The sequence below is a fragment of the Sphaerodactylus townsendi genome, linkage group LG01, assembly GCF_021028975.2.
Source record: "Sphaerodactylus townsendi isolate TG3544 linkage group LG01, MPM_Stown_v2.3, whole genome shotgun sequence".
Lineage (NCBI taxonomy): Eukaryota > Metazoa > Chordata > Lepidosauria > Squamata > Sphaerodactylidae > Sphaerodactylus > Sphaerodactylus townsendi.
The window spans coordinates 122632717-122657284 of NC_059425.1; the positions used below are offsets into that span (position 1 = coordinate 122632717).

The 24568-nt window shown below is 42.0% G+C and overlaps 1 protein-coding gene and 1 long non-coding RNA gene across 2 annotated transcripts in view; one reads left to right on the top strand and one right to left on the bottom strand.

The window, feature by feature from the left end:
* The window catches only part of LOC125430863, a 65654-nt gene extending 56105 nt beyond the window's left edge, over positions 1-9549 (top strand). The window contains exons 2-3 of the long non-coding RNA XR_007244239.1: positions 6051-6642; positions 8972-9549. This is a non-coding gene — a long non-coding RNA (uncharacterized LOC125430863). The remainder of the gene's footprint in view (positions 1-6050; positions 6643-8971) is intronic.
* A 3870-nt stretch (positions 9550-13419) lies between these two features.
* The window catches only part of FOXO3 (forkhead box O3), a 138907-nt gene continuing 127758 nt past the window's right edge, over positions 13420-24568 (bottom strand). Inside the window, exon 3 of the mRNA XM_048493173.1 lies at positions 13420-18551. The gene's annotated coding sequence lies outside the window, so the exon portion shown is untranslated. The remainder of the gene's footprint in view (positions 18552-24568) is intronic.

Here is a 24568-nt window from a genome sequence, read left to right on the forward strand (position 1 = left end):
TTTCAATATAAAACTACATCAACAAGTACAACTATTGGGATGTGTGTGTAAAATTCTATGAAGGTGTAGTCAATTCACGGCAACTCCAGCAAGCGGCTTTCAAGGCAAGTGAGAAGCAGAAGTAGTTTGCCATTGGCTTCCTCAGCAAAGTCTTCCTTGGTGGTCTCTCCTCTGGGAATCTACCCTGCTTCAATTCTGAGGTCTGAAGAGATCAGGCTATACTATTCTGGCTTCCCACTACCGCCACTAGAATCGAATGGCTTTAATGTCACCCTGGGCCTTCAAAGATTAAGTTCACTTAGCCATATTGGGCCAACCACTCTTTCTATCTCTCTCAACCTACCACAGAGTTAGCCACTGAAGTCAATGGGTTTAGAAGGGTATAACTCTTCTTAGCAGTATATTAAACATGTGATGCTAGTAAACAGGAATTGTGTGCACTGCCCTGAGCTCCTCAGAGAATGGCAGGTTTAAAATATGCTTAATAAATATAATTCATACCATTTTGACCTTGTTCTCCTCCCATTCTGGGATCCATTCTGGGATTTTTTAAATAATTGGATTGTGTGTGCAAGCCTGCCTGTTCACAAATCTTAACCAACAGACCTCATTTGACCTCTGTTTGTTTTGGCTGTGCATTTTTCACATTTTTGCAGTCTCTCAAAGGGAGTGCTTATTAACACCATATTCCGACATACACATCACCTTTTAAAAAGTGTTGTGACACTTGCCGATGTAGTATACAGAAACACCACATAGTTCACTATATGCAAACTTGCCATTACACACAGGGAGTGGAGTTTAGTCAGAATCCTATTCTCTGTCTCTGTGTGTACACACATGTGCATGTTCTTTTATGATGCCATAGCAAACGGGAAATGCTATCTTGTTGTATCCAGTTTCCAGTAAGGGGTTTTCAAATTTAACTAAGGCAAAGTCTTTGTTTAAATTATTTTATTGTGAAGACTTAAAGTGATGTATAAATGGAACACCTGCAAGGACATGTGGGGTACATCTCATTTTGCACCCCCTCATTTCCTCTTCCTTTCTCTTCCCTGAAATTCCGTGTGAAATGGCCTTTCTCCCCTTTGAGATTTGAAGGGAACAATTTAACCATTTCCCCCCCTCTGGGCAAGAGGAAGGGGGAAGTCATTTCAATTGCTTGCCAGCCTCACCCAGCTACCTTTTTAGAAATGCTAATTCAGGTAGCGAGAGACAATGGGATAGGTTAAGTCCTCATCATCATCATCATCATCATCAACCTTTTATTGGCATGAGTTTAAAATACAACAGAGAGGTTGAGGAGAATCAAGTTAAAATAAGTAAATAAAATAAGTAAAAGACATTTCCAGCAGTTAAAACAATAAATAAATAAATAAATTAAAATCTGTGGCGAATCTGTTGTGCCAGCGCCAGGAATTTGGCAACGTCTAGGGATCTCTGAGGAGACTGATCACAAAGCAGATAGAAAGATTTGACCTTGTCTGATGAGTAGGCATAGTTCTCAGTGTATGGGTCTATATATTGTCTTCTAGATGAAGCATATAGTTCGCAATCTAGGAGGATGTGCTCGATTGTTTCGATGGCTTTTTGTGAGCAGGGACACGTTCTTTGTTGGTATGGGATCTGGAGAAATCTGCCGCTCAGGACTGCTGAGCGTAGGGCGTTCAGTTGGGCTAGCATTAAGGTACGTTGGAGGTACGGTGAAGATATATTGTAGAAATACCTCAGTAGCCCTTTACTGAGGGGGGAAGGTAGGAGCCCTCTGGTAAAATGCCCTTCATGTGCTGAGTAGAAAGCAGTTGGTTTTCAGCATCAAGTAGCCTTAGCGACAGAAGTTTGACTGTTTGCGCTTCATCCATGTTTATGAAGAAGTCTAAAGCGATGCCTAACGAATTAATTTTTTCTTGATCAGAAGACTCCAAGTGAAGAGGTAGGAATCAGAAAGCATTCGCTTTGTTAGGCTGTCCTGCTCTGATCGAAAATGGAGGCGCAGCCAGTATCGAAGCGAGGAGAGCCATATACGTGTTTCGAGAAGATTTAGACCTAATTCCGAACATAAAGAGAGATATGACACGGTGTTCGAAATTCCAAGTAGTTTGTGAAAAAAGCTAGATTGTATAGACTCAAGAGGCTTTAGATTGTGATTTAGCCAGATTGGGGCACCATACAAGGTTTTTGGAATCAGTCTGCCATCAAAGGCTCTCACAGCTGCTGGGACGCATTGACCCCCTTGGGAGTAGAAGAACCGCCTAATTGCTGCTGCGCACTGATTGGTGGAGAGGGAGATTAGGCGAAGTCGCGCCCCCGGGTTTCGCGTGTCTTCACCGATCACGAACCCAGGGCCGGGGGGGCGGTGTAGCACTGTTCATCCGTGAATCTATTCCCTTCAGGGCAGCCCCCGTCCCAGAGGTCACCGGCATAGAGTGTGTCGGCCTGGAGTGGTTGGCCTCGGAGAGGTTGGCTGTTCTCCTGGTGTACCGGTCACCTAGCGCACCGGGAGACAGCCTGCCGCGGCTGCTGGAGGTGGTGGCGGACTGGGCGTTGCGATTCCCCAGACTTATTGTCTTGGGGGACTTCAACGTCCATGCCGACGCTGCCTCATGTACGGCAGCCGCGGACCTAGTGTCATCCATGGCGACGCTGGGCCTCTCCCTGATAAATTCTGGCCCCACCCATGAGGCTGGGCACACGCTGGACTTGGTCTTTGGGTCGGGGATAAGTCTGGTCGTATCCTCTATTGATAGAGTGCCATGGTCCGACCATTTCGCCCTGAAGGTCCGGGTGGACTTGTCGCACCAACCCCGTCTAGGCGACGGGCTGATTTACGCCCGCCCACGGAGACTCATGGATCCACTTGGTTTCCTGAATGCTCTGCGGGACCCTAAACCCGCCGGCACACTCGATGAGCAGGTGGAGGATTGGAATTCCCGACTCTCCGATGCCATCGATGTTGTTGCCCCCCGGCGTCCCCTACGTCCCCGCTCTCGGCGCGCTCCGTGGTATACAGAGGAGCTGCGCCATATGAAGCGGGGGCTTAGACGTCTAGAGCGAGTGTGGAGGAAATCTCGTGACGAAGCTGCGCGAACATCCTATAGGACGCTTATGAAAGCCTATGAGATGGCGACGAAGGAGGCGAAGAGGACTTTCTTCTCCTCCTCCCTCGCGTCTGCTAGCTCCCGCCCGGCACAATTATTTCGTATAATTCAGTCATTGACCTCCTTATCAGAGAGATCTTCAAACCCCCAATTGGATATCAGCTGTGAGGCATTTATGAGCTTTTTCGCAGACAAGATCGCGTCGCTCCGCCACGACCTCCCATCCACGTTAGCTACAATTAGCGAACTGGAGACTCCCTTGCCGTCTTCGGGTCCTTGTCTGACCCAGTTTTCACTGCTCTCTGAAGCCGCTGTCGACCAGAGCCTTAGCTGCTGTTAGACCTACTACCTGTCCTCTGGATCCGTGCCACGTCCTGGCTTGTGAAAACTTGCGCGGAGCTGAATATACCCCATCTGTTGAGTATCATCAATGGTTCTCTTGAGCAAGGAACCTTCCCGGATGGGTTGAAGGAGGCAGTGGTCACCCACTCTTACAAAGACCATCGTTAGATCCAAGGGATCTGGCCAATTACCGCCTCCGTTTCGAATCTTTCGTTTCTGGGGAAGGTAATTGAGAGAGTGGTGTTGGAGCAGCTTCAAGGTTTTCTGGATGACGCATCGGCTTTTGACCCCTTCCAGTCCAGCTTCCGTGCTGGGCATGGGACGGAGACTGTTCTCGTCGCCGTCACAGATACACTCCGTATTCAGCTTGACCAAGGCGGATCGGCGCTGCTGGTGTTGTTAGATCTCACCGCAGCATTTGATGTGGTCGACCACGACCTTTTGGCCCACCGCCTGGCCGCCTCCGGAGTGCGGGGCACTGTCCTTCAGTGGATAACCTTGTTTCTCTGGGGCCGGAATCAGCAAGTGAGGTGCGGGGACCAGGCCTCCCGGAAGTACCCGCTTCATTGCGGTGTACCCCAGGGGGCATTACTGTCCCCACTGTTATTTAACATCTACATGCGACCCCTTGCTCAGCTGGTATGGAGTTTTGGGCTGATTTGCCATCAGTATGCTGATGACACACAGCTCATTCTGTTGATGGAGGGGGGAGCAGCCGCCGCCCCTGCGGCTCTACAGCACTGTTTGGAGGCGGTCGCTGGTTGGTTGCGACAGAGCAGGTTAAAACTGAACCCATCGAAGACGGAGATCCTCTGGCTCGCCTTCTGGCGGGGGGCGGGACCTTCCAGCCGCCGGTGTGGGAGGGGGTCACATTGGCGCCCCCCCTCCGTCCGCCAGCCTGGGGGTCCACCTGGATTTGTCTCTCTCAATGGAGACCCAGGTGGCCCATACAACCCGGCTGCTTTTTTCCACCTTCGCCAGGCCCGGCGACTGGCCCTTCCTCTCCAAAGCGGATCTAGCCTCTGTGATCCATGCAACGGTCATCTCCAGATTAGACTATTGTAACCGCTTCTACGCTGGCCTTCCCATGCGGTGGACCCGCTGCGATTAAAACTGGTTCACCATGCAGCAGCACGCCTGCTTACAGGCAGCGGCTTTCGAGAACACATTCAGTCTGTGCTGCGGCAGCTGCATTGGCTTCCAGTAGAGTTCCGGATCATCTTCAAGGTGTTGGTGCTGACCTTTAAGGCCATACGCGGCCCTGGGGCCATCGTATCTTCGGTGACCGCATCACCCCATACGTCCCCACGCTGCCTCTCCGATCGGGCGAGGCCAATCTACTGGTGGTCCCTGGCCCCTCGGCAATGCTGGCTGGACCTCCACACAGGGCCAGGACCTTTACAGCCCTAGCCCCGGCCTGGTGGAACGCTCCTTTCCACCAGCTTGTCCGGACCCTGCGGGACCTTAGAGGGGAGTTCCACTTAAGGGCCTGTAAGACGGAGCTGTTCCGCCGGGCCTTTGGAGGAACCAGCCGCTAATAGTGCCCCTTCCTTGGCCCTTAACATCTGGGCCGCTAACCACCTAATGAGACTCGCCATGCCTCCCTTTACCGCGGGGAGGGAGGGACTTTATATTTTCGGAACGCTGGACGCCACCTACATCTTGAATTTAAATTTAAATCTGAACTTGAGTTTTATACTTGGTAATTATATTGGGAAATTTTATCGCTGCTTTTAAATGTTTATTTAATTATATTGCGTTTTAAATGTTGTACACCGCCCAGAGCCCTTCGGGGATAGGGCGGTATAAAAATCTAATAAATAAATAAATAAATAAAAAATAAAGATGTGCTTGTACTGCTCGGTCCAATTCAGATTATATTGGAAACGGATTCCCAAGTAGTTGAAACTTTTGGCTTGGTCAATTCTGTTCCCACTGATAGACCATGCTGATGGCTTCCACGATTTTGTGAATGTCACAATTTTGGTCTTCTCATAGTTTATTGTGAGTTGACTGCATTCGCAGTAGTCTGCGAAGGCGTGGAGTAGACGTTTCAGGCCTATCTTGGTGCGTGAGAGTAGAACCGCGTCATCGGCATATAGAAGAGTGGCCAAGGGTGCGTTGCCAAGGATGGGAGGGTGAGCTCGAGCGATTGGAAGGGAATTGGTTAAGTCCTCCTCCGCCCCCACACACAGGTGGGGGAGGTAACAGAGATTTGGAGGATAGAGAGGACTCAGGAAGAGACTCTAGGAAAAGGTTATTTGACCCAGGCTGACATGGTCAGTGAGTGGAGAGATTGAATAAAACTCCTGAGATTAAGGAGGAAGGGATCTTCTGGCTGGGACTACCAGATGACACAGAACTATTGCCTGAGTGCTGGAGAAGGCAGCCATTTTGGCCATGTGATCGCCCAAGGAGCTGAAGACCATCTTCTAGGTAAGGAAGAAGCTGTAACATCCCTATGAAGGAGTAGAGGCTGAGCATTTGGAGGAACACCGATGTAATGGAATGCATTCTCAGTTCCTCGTTCATTTACCCCTACTGAGCACTTAGTTAAAGAATTTTGAATGCTATTGATGACTCATTACATCCCTGCATCTGTCTTCACAGGCAACCAGGCAACCCTTCGACAAGTGCAGACTGCAGAGGCAAGAAAGTTTCTTGTTCCAACAGCAAAATCAGCAACAGCTGTGACTATTGGAAACCCAGCTGTTCCTTTGCGGGATTACCACCTTTCCATTCTTTCAGGCCTCTGCTGCCTATCAAGACACTATAGACAATAATGCATCAGCTGCACCTGTTGCCCCTTGTCTGCCCTGCAGATTTCAAGGGAGCAACATAGTTGGCAACCACATTCTTTTCTGTCACTGTCAGAACCCACTTCACAACTGCTGCTGTTCAGTTAAAGATGAAACTGTTTCAGCTGTCTGTGTCTGTATAACAGCAAGCAAACTGTAGATCTCCTCCCCTAGTTTCATATCAGCTGTCTTAATGTACAACTAGTGGAAGGGGATTCTCAACTATCACAACCCACCAGAGAAGCCTGCTTCTTGCCCTGAGCCATGCCACTGGGTGCACATAGGAGCATTAAGTTGGGCCTTGACAGCTTACCATTTTCCTGTCTCTTCTGTATAATGCTGATATGAACCAACCAGAGCAAAGAAGATGGAGGAGACAATGTCTGCTTGGACAATAAACAATGGTAACTGGCAATCAAGCAAATGAATATGGTGGAGGTTTGGCAGGATGGGACTGTTTGCAAATGGATAGCTGTATTAGTCTATTATAGTGGAATCTTAAAAACTAATATTATTTTAAATATGCACTTTTGTGAGTCATATCCAATTTCAGATATGTGAAGGGAAGGTACTGGGAATTATGCTAGGGAAGATTACAAAAGCAGGCAGAGGCTATGGCTCAATGGGAGAGTCTCTGCTTTGTGTGCAGAAGGATCCTAGTTCAATCCCTGATATCTCCAGTTAAAAGGACTGGACAGTAAGTGTTGTAAAGGCCTCTACCTGTGACACTGGAGAGCTGCTGCCAATATAAGTAGACGATACTTTTAGGGACTGATGTTCTGATTCAGTATAAGGCAGCTGCATGTTTGAGGAGCTGAGGCACACATGCATTTGGTATGAATTCCATCACGAATCTTTCAAGCATACCTTGTATAAGTGGAAAAAGGAAGAGTTGAGGTTGTGTATATTGAACCTAGAATGGACCCATTATATCATGACTCTTAGGGAAGTCAGTTCAGGTTAACTTAATGTTTCTGTTGATGGATAAAGATACATTTGTTGTGACTAGGATGCCAATATTTGCCTCAGCTATGAAGATAAAATGTAAAAATATGTAATAATGGCTCCCTATTAGGTTAATTGGTTATTGTCTTACTCTGGGTGTTTAATTTTGGAACTGATATTTGATTTAGGCTGTCATATATTTCTAAATAATAGTATAATTTTATGGGGTTTTAAAATGTTATTAATATTACTAAGTGTGGTTATTAGTTGTTTAACAATGGAATCATTAAGATGGCATGCTTATTTTATTGGTTGCACAAATGGAGATTATTTTATTGTTTTTATTGTATTAATTGCTGTGCTTCTGGACTAATACACTAAATAAATAAATGAAATGAACCTAGACTTTTAGCCATGGTTGCCAAGTGTGGTTCCATAGTTAGTCCATCAATTTACAGCTATGAAAAAAATGTTTAAAATATAATGACCGCTTGGTCCTCTGAGCCCTGGTGGGACACAGTAAAACAAATTCTGCATTTTGTCACACAATAAAAATGGGTAGAAACACACACACACACTAAGCTTGGACAAACAGCCTAGCTAATAAACTAGTTAATCCGAATACTTAGAATGAAGCACTTTTGTCCTACTGACATCTATGAATAACAACCTGATTCATAAACCAATTAAGTTGGAATGCCTAGATTTCAATCAAATTAGTTCTATTGACGCAAATGGGTGTAAATGGGTGTAAAATTGGCTTAAATCCAAGGACTGGTTTAGCAGGTTTGTGGACATAATGATAACCTTAAAACAATGTATTCAAATTGCTTATGGCAATTGGCCAAAGTACATTTATTTGTGAATATTGTGTCATGAAGCCAGCAACTTTTTAAAAAACTTATCTATTGCAGGTGGGGGAACTAATTTTACTGGAATTCATTGGGATTTGCAAAGACAAAATCACCTCAGATCCAAATACTCCAGCTTGATAGTAAATGTTGTTTTAACTTACATGATAATGAGGCAATGCAGTGACAAGAATGCACAAAAGACTAGCATTGCCACTCTCAGACTCAAAAGTCCAAGTCCTTAAGTGAACTCATGAGTCATTGATTGACAGATTTTGCAACAAGTCTGCCCATGACAGAGAACTTCTTTAGAAAGCAGGAGAACTAACTGTTGGCCTGTTCACAGAATATAATACCATCATTACATTTGATAACTACTAAATCTGATATCTGGTCAATTCATACATCTAAACTGTAGGAACTTTAACAGGATGGGGAAAAACCCATCCAGTTTGCATTTGTAAACTGCTCTTAGGTGGCTGGACTACAATTTCAATCTTATGCACGCTTCCTTGGAAGTGAAGGTTATTGACCTCAGAGAAGTCTGCCGAATGAATATGCACACAATTATGTTGAAAAAGTATTAAACGTACACAAGGGTGTTTGACAGTTGCTATTCATTTATTTAAAAATTAAATAAACTGTAAACTATAATCTAGGTTAATTCATATGGCCAGAATACTGTCTCCCTTACTTTTTAAGGCAAATTCATACATGCTTTTACTAGTCACTCACTCACTGCAATATCAAGTGACAACTTGTGTGAACAACCCAGTCTTTTACTGTTGTGGTCCAATATTATATCCTTTTATATTTTTATTTTTCAGTTGAGGTTTTTGGCATGTGAAGCTATGAGAAGGGCTAAATTCTGTACTTGTACGTGTTAATGGGATTTGCACTATATTGTTCATAAACCATCTGGTTTTTTCCCCATTAGATGCAGTTGATGTTGGGAATTGGGTGCTTAGCAACACAAAGGATTTAATGATGGGAGATCCAGCCTAGCACATGTTTGGGGGGATTCTTCCACAATATTGCAATGGCATTTTTTCATATTATAAGAAATGTGGCTTCTCTTATGGGTACTGTGTAATGACACCAGAGCCAACCTGCTTTGGAATGCACAGGATGATGCACCATGCTCTAGTCCTTTCATCAAATTGGAAAGACAGCAAAACAACTTTTCATGTTGCTCAAGGCCTGTCTGTTGCTATTGTCATCATAATTCATTAGCAATATTGTCTAATCAAAATGAAAAAGGCACTTGGAGAAATAGTGGAGAAATAAAACAAACCAACCAAGAAAACTGCCTCACTATTCTCTCTCTTGCAGTATCAGGTCACACAGTTGACTAGGGTTCCTTCTCTATGTTTTAATTATTGGTTTAAACTTATTTTATTATTGGTTTTAGCATGTTCTGATTTTAATTGCTAGCTGTCTTACAGTCCAGTCCAGATGGGGGAGTGCTGTGGGGGATGGTGCATTGAAGATGGTGCAACGCTGCCTTCCAAGGGATTTCAGGTGGCAAAGAAAGGAGGACAATTTGAAAGCACTCCAGCAGCTTACATTGCTCCATAGTTGAAGCAGGCTTAAAACATATTTTTGTGTGGTGTAAGTCTGCAGTATTGGAGGGCAGCATTCCTAGGTGGGAACACTGTTGGAAGCCAACTTAGTCAACTCCATCCCCAAGAATATCCCAACCTGACCCTGCACTGGTGTCTTCTTGGATGCCAGCTTAGCTCTGTGGCAGCCAAACCAAGAAGTGGGGTGGCCGGTCTCTGGCACATTTGCTCTCTTGGTGGAGGGGGCAAACACGTTGCCATGGTCCTCCGCCACTCCCAAACAATGTATCAGCATTTCAACTTAGATTGGGCCATTAGTGGCCCTGTTTAAGCCGAAAGTAAAGATATGCTTTCTTGAAATTTAAAAAATCAGTGACATGCAGTGTTTGAATTCACACATACTTTCACATGTTTTAAAGAGGAGGATTGCCACAGGAAATGCCACCTCCATAACAGGTATCATGCATTTTAGTGTCAGTTGCTGAATGGGAACTCAACCAGGACTGTATGAGATGTAAGCAGTGATAAAGCTTCTCTTTGATGGGGTGGGGCCAATGTAGGACAACTTTAATCACACAGATATCCTTCATAGGATGAAAGATCTCCTTGCTAATGCCAGCATTCCCAGGAAGGTGAAGGAGCAACAGGAAGAATCCCAAGGTTGTCTTTTTCTTTTCTTCTCATGAACTTGGAACTGTTTGGTGTTGTGACGTTGCCAGAGCCCGTCAGACATCAGCATGGACCCGACGTCATTATTTCTCTTTTCACTGGAGTTGCAAGCACATTTTAATTGGTGATGATTTTGATGTGATGCTGCATGAGAATTGATTTGTAGAATTCTGCCCTTTGTCACATCAGTGGAGCAGACTTGAACTATATGGTGTGTTCTTTAACAAGAACTGTCCAGGGTCTGCCTGAAAGGCAGAAGAAGCCTTGGCCCACCAAGCCACAATTCTGAACCAAATCAGCCCCACCTTGTCAGCTTTTAATAAGATGTTCTCTTCAACTGCTGTGTGGTGGCAGAAAAAGGAATTCCCATCCAGGTGCACAGATCCAACTCATTACAAGATATCCTCATGCAGTTTGGCTTCACGCAGGAATTTTGCCAATGTTGAAAGGCCACCTTTTTGATGTGTGGTTCTACTCGCCACACACCAAAGCATTCAGACAAAGTACAGAGCTCCAAGTGTTCCATGTCAAAACCACAGAAAATTGAGCAGGGCTCATTACAAAAACTGGAGCATCAGAAGGAAGTAAACTCAGGCTTTGCTTATTATGTACCTGCAAGATCTGCTTTTAAAATGTAACTCACTGTTACCCTCTTTGCAAAAATAAATGCTTACATCTAAGTATGACTTGCAAACTTTTAACCTCCTGTTGAAGAAAAATCCTATTGGACTGCAGCAGCAGCTGCTAAATGAGGCTTGGCTAGCAAGTGGAGCGATTGCTTGTCTTAACTTTGAATTCACTGATGGTGTTTGCAGAGGTGAAACTTAATCTCTCCCTTCCTCACAAACCAAGGGGTTGTGGCTAGATTACTCAAAAAGAACACATTCAAGCACAGGTGCAGTTGGAAACATTGTTAGTAGCTACAGGAAATATATTATACATTTTGTAAGGCATTGGAAGTGATATATTGGAGTGCTTTAGGATCCCCCTCCCAAACACACTTTTAGAAGTATCCTACTTTTCCACACAGGCCCTCATTACCACATGTAGAAGTTTTTCAAAATAACAAGAACTATCACCCTATCTAATTGTACACTAGGGCCCCTTCCGCACAGGCAAAATAATGCATTTTCAAACCACTTTCACAACTGTTTGCAAGTGGATTTTGCTATTCCACACAGCTTCAAAGAGCACTGAAAGCAGTTTGAAAGTGCATTATTCTGCATGTGCAAAATGAGCCTAGCTGGCTGCAGTTTAGGTGAGCAACAAATAAGGCTTGGGTCTTTACACACTTGGGAGACTTAACCAAGTATAACAAAAACAGGAATATTTAAATTAACCAAAAGGAAAAAAATAAGCTTTAAAAGTCTAACCTGAAGAAGTCTGAAAATGCTCCTGAGGGGCAGAAATTCCAAAAGCAGCCTAGTTCAATCAGATGGCACTAGATGGGCTGTTGGTCTGTTCAAATTCTGCAGAGCTTATTGAGTTCCAGAGGCTGAGATTTTGAAGGGTGGGATTTCCAAACTACAGGCATATTTCATTGCTGGGTCCAGTGTCACACGTGGGTAAAAATCGGTGCACAGCTCAAATTACCTCTTCCACCTTCCATCTCTGTGTTAAACTGACTGGGCCAGAATTGCTCAGTAAATACAAGGCAGCATGTATAGGGCCCTCTATCGATAAAATGGCTAGTTAGTATGCTGCAGACTACATGTATCCAAAATTGGCTTGAAAAGGAACCGTGAGAAATGTAAGCTAATTTCTTCTGTGATGGGGTTGGATTTGAGCTGAACTCTTGATACAATATCTTCAAAATGCTCCCCAAACATTACCTCTGCAGTCATATAACAACTCTACAGTCATATAGCTCAAAATATTATTTCCAAATTGCAAATGGGAATGGGGATGAGCGAGTGGCTTGTTTTGGGGCACCTAATAAGTTCACAGCTCAGGTGAAATTGGAAGCAAGGATTTCTTAGATGATGATCTTTTTTTTCAAATATGAAGTGTGCCTAGTAATACAGGAAACTTAAGACATGCTGATTTCTTCTCTCCCACTTTCCGTTAGCACAGACACTAGTCTTCTAATTGCTTTTGTTGACTTCTGCAGAACAATTTACTTTAGGAAACTTCCTTAAGCTTTGATTCTAACATTGTACAGCTGGGTTGCACAAGGCATCGTAAAACTGTGCAGATCACCACAATCAGTGATGATTGGCTTGTAAATGGTGCAGAGAATACAGACAAAATTATGTAGCAATAATTTCTGTGTATGATAAGTATTTACCAAATTTTAATTTTCTATATTTTACTAACAGTAAGAGAACATTCTCCTTCAAATGTGAAACAAGTATTAAAAATGTTGATATACCATGGATGTGAATTGCGTTAAAGCATCTGTATGCATATACACACATAAAACCATAATGACAGGACTCAAGGTTAGTAACAACATGCCTGTATCTTATTAATCTGCATGAAGTAGCGTTTTGTTATGCCCATTTCATGGACAGGTAACTGAGGATATGGAACAGGGAGTTGCGTAAGACTTGCACTGAGTATAAGACTATAGATCAAATTGATATGTGAACTTGAGGCAAAGCCCAAGGCTCTATCTGCTGGTTAGGTTCATATAAGTCCACATTCCCATCCTGCAAAATGCATGATTAGCTCTTATTATTAAAAAAAAATACACATAAAATTAGTAAAGGGACAATCTTTTTCCTGATTTCTTAGCTTTCTATTGACAGGATGGGCTTAATATGGAAAGATACTGAGAAATATACTAGAAAAAAAGCTAATGCAGTGTAATGGTAATGCTTACCTAGGACCTATGAGATCAAGGCAATAATGAAAAAATTGGCCTGGCTAGGGCTAGTGAAACCTGGTTTCAAATCCCCCCTCTGCTGTGGAGTCTTGTTGGGTGATCATGCACCAGAACTCCCTATCAGACTAACTCACCTCACAGGCAATTCTGGGGAAGGGAGCTGTCCTAAGCTTTTGGGAAGTAAGAAGGGGTAAAATATACTAAACAGACTCTATTCAAATCTCAAAAGAGTAATACATTTGAGCAGTAGCTTATTTTCTCCTTAAGACACCTAGTTTCAAAACAAATTTACAAAGATAAAATAATGAAAGAAAAATGGACCTGCAGTTTTCCGCATAGAGAGCTGTTATGCTTTATTTACATGCGTCACCATTTCTTTTACAAACTAGATTACAATTGAGAATGAAATACACAATGCAATGTCTACTAACATCAAGTGGAGTTAAGCTCTGCACTGCTATTTCATTTGCAATAGGGAAGATTTCCAAATCAAACTTCCAATCATTATGTAACAAGGTAGTATATTCACCCATGTCAGCAACTGGTTTCCACAAAAGCCTTAGTTAACAACAGTGCTGGCTTTCTGACGAAACTGCAAGGTAGCTCATAAGAAAAGTAAAAATCATGTACCTCTTGGGAAAGACAGCCATGCGCTAAGGCAGTGGATGGAATATTCTTTCAAAAGTTTGTGGTTTGACAGTGAAAGAAAAAACCCAGATAAGACAGTTTTACAGATACTGTATACATATTTTGTCCATTCATGCAACTTTTTTTGGTTAAAAAAAGTTTCACACGTGAAACCAAAAAGTACAATACATTTCCCATTCCCACCCCATCCCTCCCCATAGCAAATAAAAGTATCTGGTCCCCCTTCATATCTGCTGGTAGTAGTTCTGATATACATCAAGTACAGACACTACTGCAAGAAGGTTGGTTGCCAAGCAGTGACATAATTTCCAAGAGATAAATGTTCTAACATTTAGTTTTTGACAACAGTCGAATGATAGGCAATAGCCTGGTAACCTATTATCAGAGAAATTAACTCATGAGAGTGAAATCAAATAAGAAATATGCAGTGAGCTAAAAAACAGGACACTATGAAGTACTCAATAGACATTTAAAGAAAATAGCCTGTGCATTTGTGCCAAATTGGTATTAAATCCAATTTTAAATGGACTTATAATTGAAAAATAGAAGTGACTAGAACCACTTATCCAATTCTATACTAGAAGCACAATCCCACAAATAATTCAACAATCTGTAAAATTGTCCACAGACTCATTAGAGCAACAGAGGTTGTTCACAAGTAATGCTCGTGATCATGTATGCAACATTTTAAACACGTGGCTAGTGTACTAACTTCAGGGCACTATTTCATACGTAAATGCTATTTGGGATTTAGGATGAGAGTGCTCAGAGATGTTTGCATCTGTGCCCTTGTGCAGTGTTTGAGGATTGGGAAATTCAAATCGCTTGGCAATGCAAGAACTCCAGGACTACTTCAGAAGAAGTGGTTTGAAATGTACAGCCCAAGAACATAGTCATATTGTCAAGCAGCTACATTTGTCTTTGAATTTAGAACTTGGCATAAAATCTGGGAGATGACTATTCAGGTTCTGGATTTCATAGAGCATCTGACTCCTTCATGACCTTGCCTACACCACAGCTGTAGATGCAAACTTATTGAGAGGCAGGTTTAGAAAGCAATTGATTTTACAGCCATCGAAGGGTGACAAGCACAGCATGGGGGCTACTTCAATATCTAACTGGAACTAATCTCTAGGAAGTGGTCTAGACAGCAGTGTTTCTCAATCAGGTTCACAGTTAGAGGTTATGTACTGTGGATATCAGCTATAGAAAAACAAAGATGAGACAACTGATAGACGTTCAAAATCCCTTTACAGCTTTATACTCATATAATTAAGAGATTAATTAAATGCTCTATTTGGAGTTATAACCTCTGAGGAACTCTGCACAGGATTAGGCTGCAAAGTGTGTACAGTTGGTGGGAGTGTATCCCATGTGACTATGTTGAACCTTACCTTATTGGCATGGAGTTCTGCACGCTGACTTTATCCCATTGAAGTAACTGTATACCACCCTGCTCAGTTAGAGGCTGAATGTGTTCCATTGACACAAGGTATATTACATGATTGCAAGAAACATCAAGAGGCTGGCAGAAGAGCCTTTGAATTGGGTGAAAACACCTTGCATCCATGGAATGCATCATCCTTAGCACAGTAGTAGGAGACAACCCAAAAGAACCAAATTGCCTTTAATGAGTTTGCAATGAGATTTCATGTTTATTCAGATATATACCTCCTTTACACATATCCTGGGGTGGCACAGTCAACATTCATCAACAGGGTAATTCTCACAGCACTTTTGGGAATGTGTAATAATTTCATTCCACATGGTTGGGCTTCTGTGCATGTTTAGACAACTTAAGGGCAATGTCTATCTTCATTGAAAGTTTGCATACTTCTAAACATACAAGGAAGCTCAGTTGTGTGGGTTTACTTTTTGTATGGTAGTGAAATAAGGAGAGCCCTGCTGGATCAAGCCAGTGGTCTATCAAGTGAAACGAGAGCTCCTTGTGAACAGGTCTTGCTCTCCAGTAGTTGCATTTAGGATCGCAGATCTGAAATCTGATCCACAGCATATTTATTCACAAGTCCTGTTGCAATTAGAGTGGGATTATTCCCAGTTGAGTATGGACAGGATTATAGCCTTACAACCCCACTGATGTTACTGGCGGAGGTCATGGACAACATTCTTTTCCATTAAAATCAATGGGACTTAGAAAATGTTAAACTTTGGTTGGATTTCACCCATGTCTATATTTCATATAACTGAATCATCAAGATAAAATTAGAGCTTGCAAAAACAACAGTCTTCTTCTTCACTGTCTCCCTGAAGGATTACACCCTCAAATGGAAACTTGACAGAAGTAAAAACAAGGAAACCATAAAACCTGCTATGTACCAGATTTTTTTGTGCACAGATTTCCTGGGGGGAAGAAAGAGATAAACTTACAATAAAATACGCTGTCAGTCACCAAATACATTGCTGAATCAGAGAACAGCAACAAAAAACAAAAATGACATTGTCAGCTGAATTCACATTAGACGATGTACCAGATACTCTTATGAAGTGAAAGGCAAATAAGCAAATTCTTAACTAGCTTTGGTAATAAGTACCTATATCAGAGTTTCTCTAAATAAACTGACACCTTTCCTAAGCTCCTGGAACAGATGATGTTTTAATATAGTATTTTCCTTGTGGGGAAGCCCTTTCCAATGTGGAGAGCAAATGAACACATTGGTTATTTCTGGTTTAAGAAATATGATAAACTAGACCCTGCCATTGACAAATACACCACCTTCATTATTTAAAAAATAGTCTGGTTTTTTAATGATAAAAATCTTGACTGTTTGGGAAGTTTATGTTCTATAATCTACTTAGAACCACAACAGCACAGATAATTCATTTATGAACTGTATGATGGAGGTCACATGTTCATCTATAGAATAGCGTAGCACAAGCATGAAGAGGCTACAGTACAAAACAAAACTTCCATCACACTAGGAGCTGTGATTTCACGAAGTTTACCTCAGAGGACTGGAAAAGAAGGAGCAATATGGGGCCCACAGATGTGTGTGTGCGTGATTGTGTGTCTATGGGTACACGCACACTTGCATGTAGTGGCTGAAGGGATTGCACCACATTGTACTTGGTTCATGTGCCAGTGGAAACTCATGCACTGAAACTTTGGGTTAAAATGCTAGTCTGTTCTCCTAACACTCATGCATAATGATCTGTTTATGTACATAATAAAATATATTTATATATTTATATGCATTACGCCTTTATGCCAAGAAAAAGGTCTTCATATATCACTTTGGAAAGATAGGTACACAATTTCCTAGCCAAAGTGTCTTCACTCCAATGTTTTTTTTTTAATTTAAAACGTACCACTGGGTTTTTCTTCTGCGTTTCTTCCCCTCCTTCCTCCACAAAAAAGAGATACCAGTAAAAAATAATCAGGAGGATCTGCACAGCACCATCACTGTTGTTCATCATTACTATTACAATTTATCAAAGAAACCCATATAAGCAAAATATATAAAAACTATTTTGTTTTTCAGTGGAATTTATCCAATTACAGTCTACGCTCCTATGAAAAGCTGTCTGCATGGTTTCCCCCCCCCCCCTTTGCCTCTCCTTCCTGTCATCCTTCAGCTTCTCTTCTCAGGTCTCAGCGACACAGTCACAAGAAAGAAAGATCAGTCAAGGAGAGAATGTAAAAATAATTATCAATGTAATAAATCTCCCAGGTTATAGAGGATACTCCCAGGTTATTGTGTATACACAAAACTTTCTTTTAAATCGCAGAAAGTCTATTCTATTTCTTCAACATGTTTAAATTATTATTATTATTATTTGAAAGCAAGTTGTTGCCTTCTAGGTGATTATGGTCAAATTGTTTGGTGTGGTAAACTGTGCAGCTTTACTTGGTCGCTTTCATACCATCCAGTTGCTAAACCATATAGGCAAATGAAAACTAAAATTCATTGCAGCTGTTTGGGCAGAACATGCTAGCATAACAACCATCAGCAAGTTAGTTCGTGACTATGAAATGGCCTTCTCCCTCATGCTTCTTCAAAACTGGTGAGGATGCAGCATTGGTGGTGGCTAATTTTGTGAGGTAAAATCCACCTTCCCAATGCTGAGAATAAACAGAAGCTATACCCTGACATTTAAGAAAAGACTTACTTGAGGGGTGTAGGATCTGAGTCAAAACCAACTGATCAACCAACTAGAAAAGAATAAACCCAAACCAAAATAATTAAAACCCTTCCGTAAGCTACCTCTTGAATCCAATTGCTTGGTGATCCTACAAAGGCTGCAGCATTCAAGTGGTAATGGTCTACTGAACCAAAACTGATTTAGCTTTTCATAGTGCATATATCATTCTGTATTTGAGGAACTGGCATGTAAAAGGAGACAAAGGAACAATTAAAGCATTTCAAAGGGGGGGGATCACCTTAGAGAAGGTGAGTAGGGGTGGGGTAAACTTTGGGCAAAAAAAGCCAACCAAAAGCATTCTGCAACCCAGTAACATATTGGAACACCATATATTGTTTGACAAAGAAACTATCCTAAAGGCTACACAGTGTGTGTTCTGAAGCGGGATGGTGGCTGAATGTCGTATCCACAAGTTGGTGCTTTGCCCATCCCACTGTAGGAAGATTTTGCATACTTCAAGAATGCACGAGTTCCAGAAAAGGCGGTTTGTCACTCAGATTCTGGGGCTCATTAACAGTCTCTGTTTCATTAGGAAAATAATACGGGATTCAGAAAGGTTATAAGATGTAAACGGTATCTCTGTCCACTTGTTGACAGTTGATTTGGCAAAGGGTTATTTTTTTCTTTCTTGCTCGTGTCAGTATAAGGGCCTGGAAAAAAAAAAGAGAACGTAAGTAATATTAGCTAATGTCTACAGACAATCAAAATCGACAAGATTGGATCATTGTAAACCAGAAAGGACAGTGTTTTGTTGTGGAAGCTTCCACATGCTACCCTAAAATAGCAAAATTTTAAAAGATTTGTGCAACTGCAAGAGCACGAAGAGTAGAATAAGGCAAGTAGACAAGTCTATCCCATTGCATAGTTGGTTCACTGCAACGGCATTTTAAAAGTTAAATACTGGGGTACATCCAACCATCCATGCAGGGCAGGTATGCGGAGTTTTCCTACATTCCTTTCGATTCCTGCAGCCCCTTCCAAGTCTGGGAAAGAGCATTCCTAAGGCTGGGGGGGTCCGCGCAGAGGAACAGCTGTGTGGGTCAGTGGGTTGGAGTGAAATCAGCTTTTTCCTCAATGAAGCAGTGCTTGTTGAAGAAGGAGCAGAGATTTCACTAGCTGTCCTTCTTCACTCCATCTCCCCAACCCACGCAGCTCGTCCTCAGAGTGAGTCCCATAATCATGGAAATGATCCTTCTGGAGGTCAGAAGGGGATGAAGAAACAGAGCAGAACACAGGGAAACTGCATTCCATGCATAGAACGAAAAGATACACAGCACTAAATACTAGAGTTCTTCTGGCATGGATAGACCATATTCAGGTATCATGGTTACAGAGGCAGAGCTATCAGGGGACTGGGGTGTGTGCGTTGCACTGGACATGAGCCTGGGAAGGGGGTCCCCCAAAAAATTCAGGTGCATTTGTGTTTTTTGGTATTTTTAGTGTTTTTTCAGTTTTTGGCTGCAAGGGGTGCAGTTTTTAGGCTAGCACAGGGGTAGGGAACCTGCGGCTCGAGAGCCGCATGCGGCTCTTCTGCCCTTGCACTGCGGCTCCACGAGCCGAGCCGCCAGCCCCATCCTTGCCCGCCCTGCAGGCAGCAGGGCAAGCGCACCAATTGTCCACAGCCAGCTGGGCCGCGCTGCGGGCTTCCCCTCTCGCCCGCCCTGTTGGAGCGGCAAGGCCGAGCCGCTGGCCCCATCCTTACCCACCCTGCAGGCAGCAGGGCGGATGCATCCATGCGCTTCTCAGAATGAGCGGAGTAAAAGGTAAAAAAACCCAATATATACAGTGTTATCTTTATTTTAAATGTCAAAAATTATTTGCGGCTCCAAGTGTTTTCTTTTCCTGTGGAAAATGGGTCCAAATGGCTCTTTGAGTGTTAAAGGTTCCCTACCCCTGGGCTAGCAGCACCAACATTTCAGGGATTTTTCTCCTGTCCCAAGTTATGGATTCCCAAAGGGGGTGCCCCCATCCCCCACTGTTTCTAATGGGAGCTAATAGATGGGGCTACACCTTTGAGGGTCCATAACTTTGGACCCCCTGGACCAAACTTCACCAAACCTGTGTGGTATCACCCTGAAATTTTGGTGTTGCTAGCTTAACAATTGCACCCCTGGTAGCAGGAACCCCCCTGGTAGCAGGAAACCCCCCCCCCCAATTTCCCCAGATTCTCATTTTAAATCCACCCCCTTTAGAATGGGTTTAAAGGGAGAATCTGAAGTCCCCAGTTTAAACACTGAAAATGATACTGTTTTGGGGTGGGTGATAATCCACTTTCCCCAAACAGCATCACTTTCAATGTTGTTTAAACTGGGGACCTCAGATTCTCCCTTTAAGCTGGATTAAAAAGGAGAATCTGGGCTCCCTAGTTTAAACACCATTGAAAGTGATGCTATTTGGGGAGCCTGCAGCTGCCCAGGGGCAAGGGGGCACAAAACTCAGATTTTGCAGCAGGCTCCATTTCCCCTAGCTATGCCTCTGCATGGTGAACTGTTTTATTTTAAACCCTGATTTGTGCAACAAAGATGTAAAGGGCAGATATGAGACAATTCTTTGTTTCTTAGCTCTTTGTTGTCTCCATTTCTTCCATATGCTTTTGACTCTCTGGCCAGGCAGCCATAAGGGTTGGTACTGATCAACAAACAGTGCTTTGTGAATTCAGAATGAATACCAACTGTGGTCAAAAAATAAGCTGCAAACCCTAGTTTGAATTCCAATTGGTCTATATTTAAATATCATATGGTTGGAACCAACCAGGGTTTATCAAGCATATTTATCATGAAGCCTGAATATAGCACTAGTGGCTAATATATATATATTATGGATAGACTATATATATATAGTACTACAGAGATCAAATCTCAATGTCACATCTTTACACAAAGATACACTCTAAGAACATAGGTGCATAAGAAAGAGCCTGCTGGAACAGACCAGAGTCCATCTAGTCCAGCACTCTGCTACTCGCAGTGGCCCACCAGATGCCTTTGGGAGCTCACTCTCACAATCACTTTCTCCCTCTTCTACTTTCATTAACTTCAGACACCACAGCAAGTGATGAAAGCAGCTGGACAAGCACACTTCTGATGCAATGTCCAAAGGAGAACTTACACAAGGGACTGCTGCTCCCAATTAAAGAAAAGTTTCATTCACAGGAACTTGGAGAACAAAAGCATTGCATGGTTTATACAATCAAAACTTGCTTGTCATTAATCTCGGATTGTAAGTATTTTATGAATAAGCAATTGGCTCAACACATAAAGTACTTCTGTTGTTGCAATGTAAACATCAGGATCAGGCATCACAATGTTTGGCTGACTAGCCAGAATCCCATCCAGAAAATCTGTCGTGATGTCAGTACAAGGACATTTGTTGACACAGAGCCAGCCTTCAGACTTCACAATACAACCTGAGCAATGGAGTACATAAATGCAACTGCTCAGTTTTAGGGCTTGTGCCCATGTGTGCCTTTGCGTGAAGCAGGAGATGAGACAATTATTCAGGGAATCTATGGTGTGTAATCCTTCACAACTCCTGCCTCATTAACAAGATGAAAATAAATCTTCACTATCCACTTTCTAGAATCCCACTGAAGTCATCTGGTTGCCCGGATTCCAACTGACAACATTCTTGGAGTGAAAAGGCAGAGCTGGAAGCAATATTTTGCAAATCTTTCTGTGAGTTGTTGAGAAAAAAGGCCAGGCTAACCTGTATGAATTTAAGATACACAAATGGTGCAAAGGAAGACTTGGCCTTTAATGTATGTGCAGAATAGCAAATTTCAGCAGTGGATTTCTTCTCATTTCTTAAAGGTACAGAATTCCCATCCACCTTTACATCTCGTCACCCTACTTTGGTTTGTTTAAAGAAAAATACCTGTGCTTAACAATAATAAGCAAATGTCAAAATGGGAAGTCATAATGGCTCTGTGAGGGGAGCACAAAGAAAGCTGCCAGTGAGTTCACATGCGAATATACATTTCTGAAGTTCTCTTCTCTTGACTGCAGTGAACATACGTCATCCCAGCTATGAGGGACAGAATTTTATTATCTCAGTTGCAATGCTTTCCAGCAGAGTCAGTTCCCATAACTAGATACATGCCAAGGTAACACTAAGACTAGCCTACTCCAATGCGTTTTACCTAGGCCTCCTCTCAAAATCCACTCATATATTCCAGTTGGGGAAGAATTCCACAGCTTACTTATTGTCAGCAGCCTGATAGGTGAAGCATGCATATTACCACCATTTTGCGGTCACTTCATAGAATGTCCATGAGTTACCAATCTCAGTTCAAGGTATAGGTTATCACATATAAAGCCTTTCATGGGTAGGACCCTCATATCTGCAAGATCACCTGCCCAACTCCTGCAGAAGCCGCCCACAGATAGGCAAGATCAACAGCTGTCTGAGCGCCTGCCTTCTCTTTAGTGACCTCCACACTGTGGAATCGCCTCCCTGAGGAGATCAGGAAAGCTTCTCTATGTTCTTGGCATTTTGCAAACTATGTAAACCAGAAATGTTCAGGAGGACATTTCTATATTAGTTTCCCTATTTTGGTGGTATGACTTTTTAAATACACTCTACCTGAGAGAGGAGTGGTTAAGAGTGATGGATCCTAATCTGGAAAACTGGGTTTGATTACCTACTCTTCTACATGAGTGGCAGACTCATATCTGGTGAACTGGATTTGTTTTGCACCTACACATGAAGCCTACTGGGTGATCCTGGGCTAGTCATAGTTCTTCAGAGATAAAAATATAAATAAATAAATATGAGAAACATCATCAATTGGTACTGGAAAATGCACTGTTTCTAATTGATGTAACACCTATGCTTTGTTCAGATGACACTTCCATTTCAAAATTTCTGCAACTCCTAGTCCTATTATATTGCTTATTAGATGTTATCCTATTGATTGCATTGATTAACATTGTGTAATCTATCCTTGTTTCAGTGAGAAAGGCAGACTATAAATAATGTAAAATTAAAAAAAACTTGCTCGTCATAATTCTGTAGGAATCAAATGATATTCACATGTATGTGTGTATGAACTAAACTGAATGTGTGAAATGACTCCACTGAAAAGCAGTACTTTCGGGGTGATGGCATGAGATATGAAAATTCCATCGCTTGTAGCTTGTTCACATGAGCAAGTCACTGCTTGACACTGAAGCAATTATCAAGCCATGATATATATGAACTAGTCCTATAGCCTACTGCCTTAAAATGTCATGTTTTCCACATGTTCTATTAGTCTCCTATATATGGTAGATGAGAATGGATGTTTTTGTAGTGACGATTGTAGTGACCACCTTAAGGACCATGTGGATCTAGATCTGATACTCCATTTAGTAAAAATAACCAATGCTGTAGAATTGGGGAGCCCATTTGGTCATTTGCTATGGAACAGGTCTCTGGAGAGGTGGCATATACATTTTTCTAAATAAATACAAATTTTGAGATAAGGGCCATAAAAACGTTATCTGCAGATGTCTTAGAAGGGATTATATATGTATATGTGAGTGCTGTCCACATTTGTTTGGAACTTACGTGCATTGCCATTTCCTACAAACAACATAAATTTCCTTCCCCAATGCAAAAAGAAAAAAAATCCAATTTATTCTCTTTTTTTAAAAAAAATTGCAAGCATTGAAATAACAAACTATGAATACTTTTGTCACCCCCAATCCAATCTATTTTGCCCTAAAAGTGAGACTGTGAGTATATATTATGAATTGGAGAACTATTTCATTTGCTGCTATCACACCTCATTCCTTTCTGTTAGCTGAGAGTTAAATCCTCCAAGCTCTGATCTCAACTGAGGTGGCAAGAAAGAAGCTCTGAAGTATTACCTAATGCAGATTGCTATACCCGTTTGGTTCCCACAGGTGTTAATTATGCTGTACTGGAAATTTGTTCAGAATGGAAAGATGATGCATAACTGTTTTCCCAACTGCAAGATACTGTTAATGTGCGGGTGGTGAAACTAGATCAACAGGAAAACTATACCATTTTGTCCAATAGAAGCATTTAGAAAAGCTAAAACTGCGAGGTCTCCAGTGTTGAAACATAGCACTTCCTATAGCACAGATCCTAGACCCAGCTAATAAAATACTTTTCTAATGATGCAATGTTCAAATAAATTAAACCAGCTTCTCTGAAGGTATATCTTATTTATGGATTACCTTGAAAAGCTGAAATATTTATGCTAATTATGCCTTCAGAGCAATCCCACAAAATATAAATAAGCTAACCCAGAAGAGGTTTTTATTATTGTTCTCTATAGACTATTGGGGTGTGTGAAGCAAGAATAGTATTTTAACAGTTTGGGAGCCATAGTGATTGACTGAACATAAATAACCAAATCAAACAGTGATTTAGTCTCCTTGTCTTGTACATTAATAAATAAAACAAATAATTAATAAAATAATTAATAAATAAAACCTTTAAAAAAAAGATTTGTGAAAATTTTTGCATATAAGATAGACATTTTATTTTATTTTAGGCAAATAAGATGGGTTTTATGTGATCTACCACTTTTGATGAGTGGCCACTCAAGATGAGCTGAAGTGGATTTATTTCCCCGTAATATTTTATAACCTCAAAGTCATGAAGTCACTGGTAATTTTCCAAGTGATCTTGAAAGAGAGTCAGATAATGGGCTAAGTAG